This window comes from Alligator sinensis, unplaced genomic scaffold (assembly GCF_000455745.1).
Source record: "Alligator sinensis unplaced genomic scaffold, ASM45574v1 scaffold100_1, whole genome shotgun sequence".
Lineage (NCBI taxonomy): Eukaryota > Metazoa > Chordata > Crocodylia > Alligatoridae > Alligator > Alligator sinensis.
The window spans coordinates 810,570-818,183 of NW_005842193.1; positions in this window are offsets into that span (position 1 = coordinate 810,570).

A 7,614-nucleotide genomic window follows, 5' to 3' on the forward strand; every position below is an offset into this window, starting at 1 on the left:
TTCTGTCTCTTCCCCTCATAGGGGCCCATTCCTAACTGCAGCCTTGTATAAGGAGGAGATGGCTAGTCTGATCTCATATTCACAGGAACATCTTCCTTGCCGTATGAAGCCTATTTTTAAAAAGTGAATTCCGTTTCTGTGAAAGGTACTTGGGGACTCGAATCATTTATCCTGAGGGAAGGTAAGAGCACATGTTTCTCAGTAGATTTTAAAAAGGCATTTGATTAATATATAACTATCTAATTGCAGTCTAACCTTTGAGAAGTTAGTAAGAAGTCTGCTATAGTTCATAATATCTCATGTTCTTAACATCCAATCTCAAAAGGATTTCTTCCACACAGTTTCAACATCCTCTTTTATAATTTAACAGGTCCCTGCATAATCATCTCATAAGCAGCATTTAGGGAAGGGATGGAGGATCACATTCAGATTCATTTTTCTCCATGCTGAAGCAATGAAATTGTGTTCTACTAGCAAGGTACCATGAAACCAATCTTTCTCTCCCTCCAAACACATGGCAATGCTTCGGAAAAGGTATACATCCTAAAGCTTAATCTTCTTGTTACAAGCTTAATCTTATTACGGAGCCCATCTCCACTCATTATGCAGTACTTCCTATCCAAAGATCAGAGTGCTTTCTTCAAATGAATAAGAAACTATTTATTTTATAGGGATGCTGCAAACATTCAAAATTCTTTACAATCTTTAACAAGTGCAATATAAATGCTAAAATTTAAGCCCCCTGCCCTGCAACATGCTCTACTAGCATAGGCCCTTATATCCAGGTCTACACTAGTGTAAGATTAGGCCTCAGATATGACATGCCGAGAGCTATAATAAAGGCAGACATCACAAGTCTAGTGCGTAGCTTTACAATTTAGTTCAAATTAATATTTGAATGTATATGAGAATATGAGCAAAAGACTCATGACACATGCTTTCTGTATTACAATCAATTTATTTTGTATATTGTAACCCTTTATCATTTGAAAACACAGCAAAATGGAAAAGGACAGCTATTATATCCAGTAGAGGGCAGTAGTACACAAACCAACTCTATAAGGTAGCTTACATAAAAAGCAACTTGTATTAAAAGGGCATTGTTTTGGTAGTACAGTCACTTAATAGTTAAGCACTTAAAAAGAACCAGATTTAAGATTGCCTGTGACACCATAATTTATCCCTTATCTGTTAGAATAATCTTTCATTGCATAGTCACATATTTTTTCCCTAAAGAAGCCTGTTTCATTCAGTGCACTATCTAGATGGTGTTCAGGGAATGAATCCAGGCTATGCAGCAGCAAGGTTGCTTGTCGCATTCTTGTTCATTTACTTTCAAAGCTGTAGGGTTCATAGAAAAGAAAGCAGGAGGACGGCATGGTGTCTACTTGTGCTTGGGAACCTTTAGAGCCACAAGTCAGTGTGGCCACAAGGGGGCTCAGAGAGGGGAGAGAAGAGTTTGTAAACAGGAAATAAAGACAAAATTACATCCCCTCCCCCCTCGCTTTCACTGGATCTCTGATCTCAACACTGTCAACCTCAAAGCTCAAAATCATGATTAAGTTCCACCCCCCTCGAATCATGAGACTGGCCAAATATATATTTTTTAACAAGCCATTATACTTCATAGACATTATAGACATTAGATTTCGTAGACATTAGGGGCTGGAAGGGACCTTGTGAGATTGCCATAATGTCATTTCTGAGCTGGCACAATTTCACTTCCAAGAGAAGGGTGAGTCAGCAAGTGATTCTATTACTTCCCTGTACAGTCGTAGACCCAAAGTTGGATACAGAGGACTTAGAGGCAAAGAGTCTTAGACTTACTGCAATATCAGAAAGACTCCAAAATTATCCTAACTTCACACTCGGCACTGTGAAAACACCTACCATCCTCCAGTCAGCCACAAACCCGTCTTGCGAAGAACTTCGAAGAATAGCCTACTACAAAAGCCATAGACTTAGAGGAAAATATGACAGAAGCCCAGAAACCATACTTACTTGGACCGTCAAAATGACTAATAGGTCCAGAGATCCCTATACTAACATGAAGAAAAGAGAGAGAAGAAACACAACAAAAGCATGAAAAAATGCTCATGGGATAGTAAACACTTCACAGCAAACAGCTTTATCCAGCAAGGGCTGCCATACTGTGCAGAAGTTTGTTATCTTAGCACATAGTAGCAGCTATCTTTTGAGAGGGTCCAACAGATATTGCTTTGTTCAGTTACATGTGATCAAAAGCAACAACCATGATCTCCCTGGGAAAGACAAATAAAAGTACTGATAACTTTGACTCCTAAATCTCCTTATCAGATGAACACACCAAACACATCAAGAGCCAAATAAAATTCTGAAAAGGCCCAGGCCAGTTTCCATTAAATACAAAAGGGAAGTTTTAGGTCTGTGTTGTAGTTGGTCTATAAACAGTTCTACTTTGTCATACAATCAGAACCCAAGAGCTGGTTATGGGGATAAAACAGGTTACCATCTGCCTCTAACTTAAGAACAAGAAGATCTAAAAATTATGTCAATGACTAAAGACATAAGAGGGAGAATATCTCAATAATCCTGCACCAAATACAAACTCTTTGCCCTGTCAACCCCGTTGCTACCCAGGATGAAATCAGCAGATGGGTGCAATTTCCAGAACAAATAATCCAACCAAATGGCATACTGACATCATTATGACCCCCCCACAAAATAACAAAGCTCAGATCTGGATAGATCTGATCAAGCTCAAAGGAAAGTTCTGCAGAGATTGATATATACTACCATTCATTGGATATACCCTTGGAGAACTTAGCCAAGCAAAAACCTTCATGAAACTGGATACTCAACCTGGGTTCTGGCAAAACCTACACTACTACTGATCTTCCACAAACTCTTTGAAAGATTTAGTTCTTCACCCGGTGAAGAAATCGAAGCATTATGAGAATTCTTGAGTGCACAGAATTTCTGGTACAGGGGAACTAAACAGAGCCTAGCATTCATGGAAAGAAATCAAGACATAAGAACTCCAGCAGTTTTTGCCTTCTGTCCGCCAAATAAAACCACTACAGTTTCAACTGATACCTCAGGTTCATCCTGTGAGGCAGTCCTTTTGTATTCATGGTTCAATGGCATATGCCTCATGAGCACTCACCAATATAGAGCAACACTATGCATAAATAGAAAGAGAATACCCACTGGATGGGCTTATACACATTTCAGAGACTTTCTAGTTGGTTTAAATTGTCATGTAAAAATTGATCACAAACTACTGGCCTTGTTTTGGTTAAAAATAATGCCTAGATAAGTTCCCACCCAGCAAACAATGTTTTTAAATGCGACTCATAAGGTGTCAGATCTTGATTGTGGATCTGGAAAAAACATTCACACACCTGATACCCTCTCTCCAAACACACTACAACTACAGTGTAAACAAAAGGAGCTGCTCACAAAAAGGTAGATACAGTGCTTACTAATTTACCAAATACAGTAAAACACCTGCAAAGATTGAAAAGAAAAGCAAGAGGCAGATAACATACTTAGTCATGTCATGACTTTTTGCAAAGAGGGCTGGACAAAACAGACAGTCAGAAATATCTATAAAACTATACTGAGTACACTTTGGGATCTTGCCATAAACCAAAATCTGTTGTTGAGGAAATCCAGATTAGTTATCCCTACAATACTGCAACAGGAAATCCTTGACAGACTGCATGAGAGACACCAGGACATTGCAAAATACAAGGAAAAGGATAAGCAAACAACTATAACAGTTGAAAAATATATGTATGCTCACATAGAAATTAACCCATCAGAACCACTACAAGCTATTCTACTACACAGGCCGTGACAAAAAAGTTGGACAATTTTCTCCTGTATCTAGATTATACAAACTATATTTTGAAGACTGATTATTTCTTAAGTTTATTAACGTTGGCATGTTGCTACATGCTACATGTAGCTGTGGAACTGTCAAAACCCATCTCTACCTGGTTAAGATAAGTCATATCTGAAAATAGCTCTCAGTTTCTCTAGAGCAATTAATAAATTTGTAGAAACCTTTCAGTTCACTCGTGTCACATTCTGACCTCATTTCCTAATGAATACTAGTGAAGTAAAGCTTACAATAAATGACAAAATTTCTAATACTTCAGGTTCTCATCTCACCCTGTTAGTATCCTAGTGAGCTCCATTAATTGAGGAACCGCTAGTGGGGAGGATATGGAAGTGCTGTACCCCAGCTATTCCTTCTCAGTTCGATCCCTGCTTACCTGTTTTCCCTGGTCTACAGAAGTTGAAAATGTTTTCAACATGTCGGAGGGTGCATCTACACGAGATGTTTACTGCGGAGTAGACTAATTAGTTTCACAGCAAACATTGTGCGTAAATACAAGTACTGTCCTGCTGCAGCTTTTTAATCCACAGCAGCGCACATGTAGACACTGCCCAAGCTGACTGGGGTAGGAGGGGCACCCTCATACCCCAAACAACCCCTCTGCAGCATGTTGAGCTGGAGGGAGCAGCCCGAAGTTGGCAGGCTGACCCCCAGGGCTCCCTGCCAGCCACGGCCGCTCTGACCCAGCAAAATGTGCTGTGGTTGTGGGCACGTGTTCAAATGGCATACCCAGGAGCAATAAACTCCAGAGCCATAAGCTTGAGAAAATCAAAATATTATTAGCCAAGTGTGTTAAAAGGCATAATAAACAACTGACGTAAGGCTGAAGGTTATCCCCATCCTTTATTCTAGTTTTGTGTTCATTATTTCATACCCGTTATATCTTACTGTTAATGTAAGTTTTGGATAAGGGTTTCAATACCCTTCCCTTTTCAGAAGTGTATGTGATGTTAGATGTGAACATTTAGAGCCATGATTTAGGGTGGCCACAGACAGACACATGTTATGGGGGGAACAGTTTGTGTAAACAGGAAAATAAGGTAGTCTGGTACTCACTTTTACCATAGTGTCCTGGGTCTTTGCAGTTTCCACTGCAGGAATAGATTAATCACATTGGCCAGCAGGCGGCAGGAGAAGACTGTCATCTCAGACGAGTGGGGGGACATCATCTGTAGGCAGTCTGCTTAGCTTGGAAGGAGGTTAGGGGAGCATGACCTGGCACACGCTCTCTTCTTCTTCCTGCAAGGTGGGTGGAGCTCCTTCCTCGCAGTGCCTTCAAAGAGCTTGGGTTGCACATCCAAAACCATAAGCAGAACATAGCTTTTGCTCAAATCTGTGAAGAGGCCATCTGCTCCTAGGTTCCACACAGTATATATGCAGCTGTTGCAGTAGCAGCAGCACAGATGCAGTTAGAGATCAATGTATTTCCACTTAGTTATTTTGTCATGGTGCTAGAAGATAGCTGACAATGTTCATGACAGAAAGATTTCAGAAGCTAATGGTATAATCCAAAATCTTATGGGATGTAAGTAGATGTCACTTTTCTAGCCCCAGAAATGTCCACCTTGGTATATAAGAAAGACTTTGTGCAAGTAATGGAGATCTTAGGGAAAAAAAAAGTCCCGCACTCACGGGCTGTAGCAGGGGCTCTGGGGCCACATGGCAGAGCTCCTCTTCACAGTCCCCGCTCCCCGATCTCCCGTCCACCCAACCCAGCTCCGCCTGGCCCCAGCATCCCGATACTTAAAAAAGGCCCACACTCAAAAAGCCCCACACTCACCGGCTCTGGCAGCGGTGATCAGGGATTCTGATGGCCCATGGCAGAGCCCCCCCCCCGCACAGCATGGGGCAGTGGGGGGGCAGCAGGGATCACTCCCCACCCCACTTGGCACCCGCGCAGCAGCTGCCCCATGGTACGGGTGCAATGTGGCAAGGCAGGGCGCTACGCGCTGCCTGGGATCCGAATCTCCGAAATGGTGTCGAAACTCCAAAACAGATTCAGCCAAATCTAAACAGAGCAGTGATCTGAAACACCAAAACAAATCACCAACCACCGAAATCGCCGAATTCAAAATTGAAATGAGACACAGCCTTTTTGCACAGCCCTTATATACATATGTAAGTATACCAGTTTGTGTCATCTGTCTGCTTCTATTCAAGCATAGCTATTTGCTACAGGCAAACAGACTATTAACTGTTTTCTTGCCAACTGGTGGCAAGGTATAGTAAAAAGCTGTCTACTGAAGGCACCTACCTTTGAAGAGATCATGGTCTCTCTAAGGACAGTGTAATTTACATCAGGAAACAAAACCACTGTAAATTACACACAGGTATGCGATAATCTGTTCATGTACCCCTGAAAGCCCAAAGTTAGTTATTATTTTATATTTACCCCACTACACCTTTTACTGAGTTATAACCTGCAGCTAAATGCCTAATGCAAGGCGTTAAGGGAAAGTTCCTTGGGTCTCTGGCAAGTATGATATCCACTGACAAAAACAGAGTGGTTAAAAGTAATCACCGTAACTACCAATGCCTGAGATTGAACTATACTGAGTGCTTAGATTTCCTAAATAATTTAATCTTTGTTGTAAAAAAAAAAATTAAAAATTATTTCCTCTTCTATTTATTCGGAGTAGAAGAAGGATTGAACAGGAAGCTCAGTGTTTGTAAAGTCTTAAAAATGGAAAGCGCTACAAAAAGTCATAGGAATTATATAAATTTTAAAAAGAGAGCATAAAAGCTGCTTGCTTATAAGAATAAAATTGAAAAAGACAACAATATCCATTTTATAGACATTTATATAAAAGTGTTGTTTATTGTAAGGAAACTTTAAATATAACCAACAATATTGAAAATATTGTGACTGGCATTTATGGCCTTGATTGGAATTCATTGCTACACAAGTTATTCTTAGCATTTTTCTGAATAACATTAAGCTAGTGCAAAATATAGATAATTTTGTATATTAAGCATACAGAATAATGTAGTATTTTGGGTAATATGGATAACCTGATGTTTCCTTCTAATGGGCTGCTTCTCCCCCCTCCCCGCCCCCCAAATAAAAAATATAAAGGCAAATTACGTGGTATGTGTAACTATTAATACAAGGGTTCAATAAAAAAAACCTGACCTTTGTAAATTTGCTTAGATTGTATTTTTGTTAACAATGTTCATTTATAATTTATACCATAGTGTATGATATAAATAATGTATTGGTAACAGCATTATATAATCATAGTTTCATTTTCAAATATGATTGTATAAACTGTTGTAATAGTTCACTCTAACTGCAGGATATATTATTACATCAACATACACAAATACATCATATTAGAAAAGTCTTTGTCTAAGAAGGAAAAATGTTGTTATTCATTTGTTGAAAACAGGACACAAGCAACCTTGCCAAAATTCTTCAGGTTCTGTCTTGGCAAAACTGCTTCAACTTGTTTTTTGAGTGCTAACTTTCCACATAGAGCAAAAGACAGGTCAGTATGTAACAGTGAAATGGGACTGTCTGATAGTTCCAGTCAGACTTTTATTAGTGAGCAATTATCTGCATATCCTGTTGTAATTAAAATGATAATCTCTCTCCTCAGTCTCAGATAAAACAAACAGTTACTCCATGCTACTACTGCCAAAATAATAGTATTTTTGGTTTTCATACACCAAAGCAGAATTTGTCAGCTTTAACAACTTGCTTTCCAAATATGTATTAAGCACTCTTT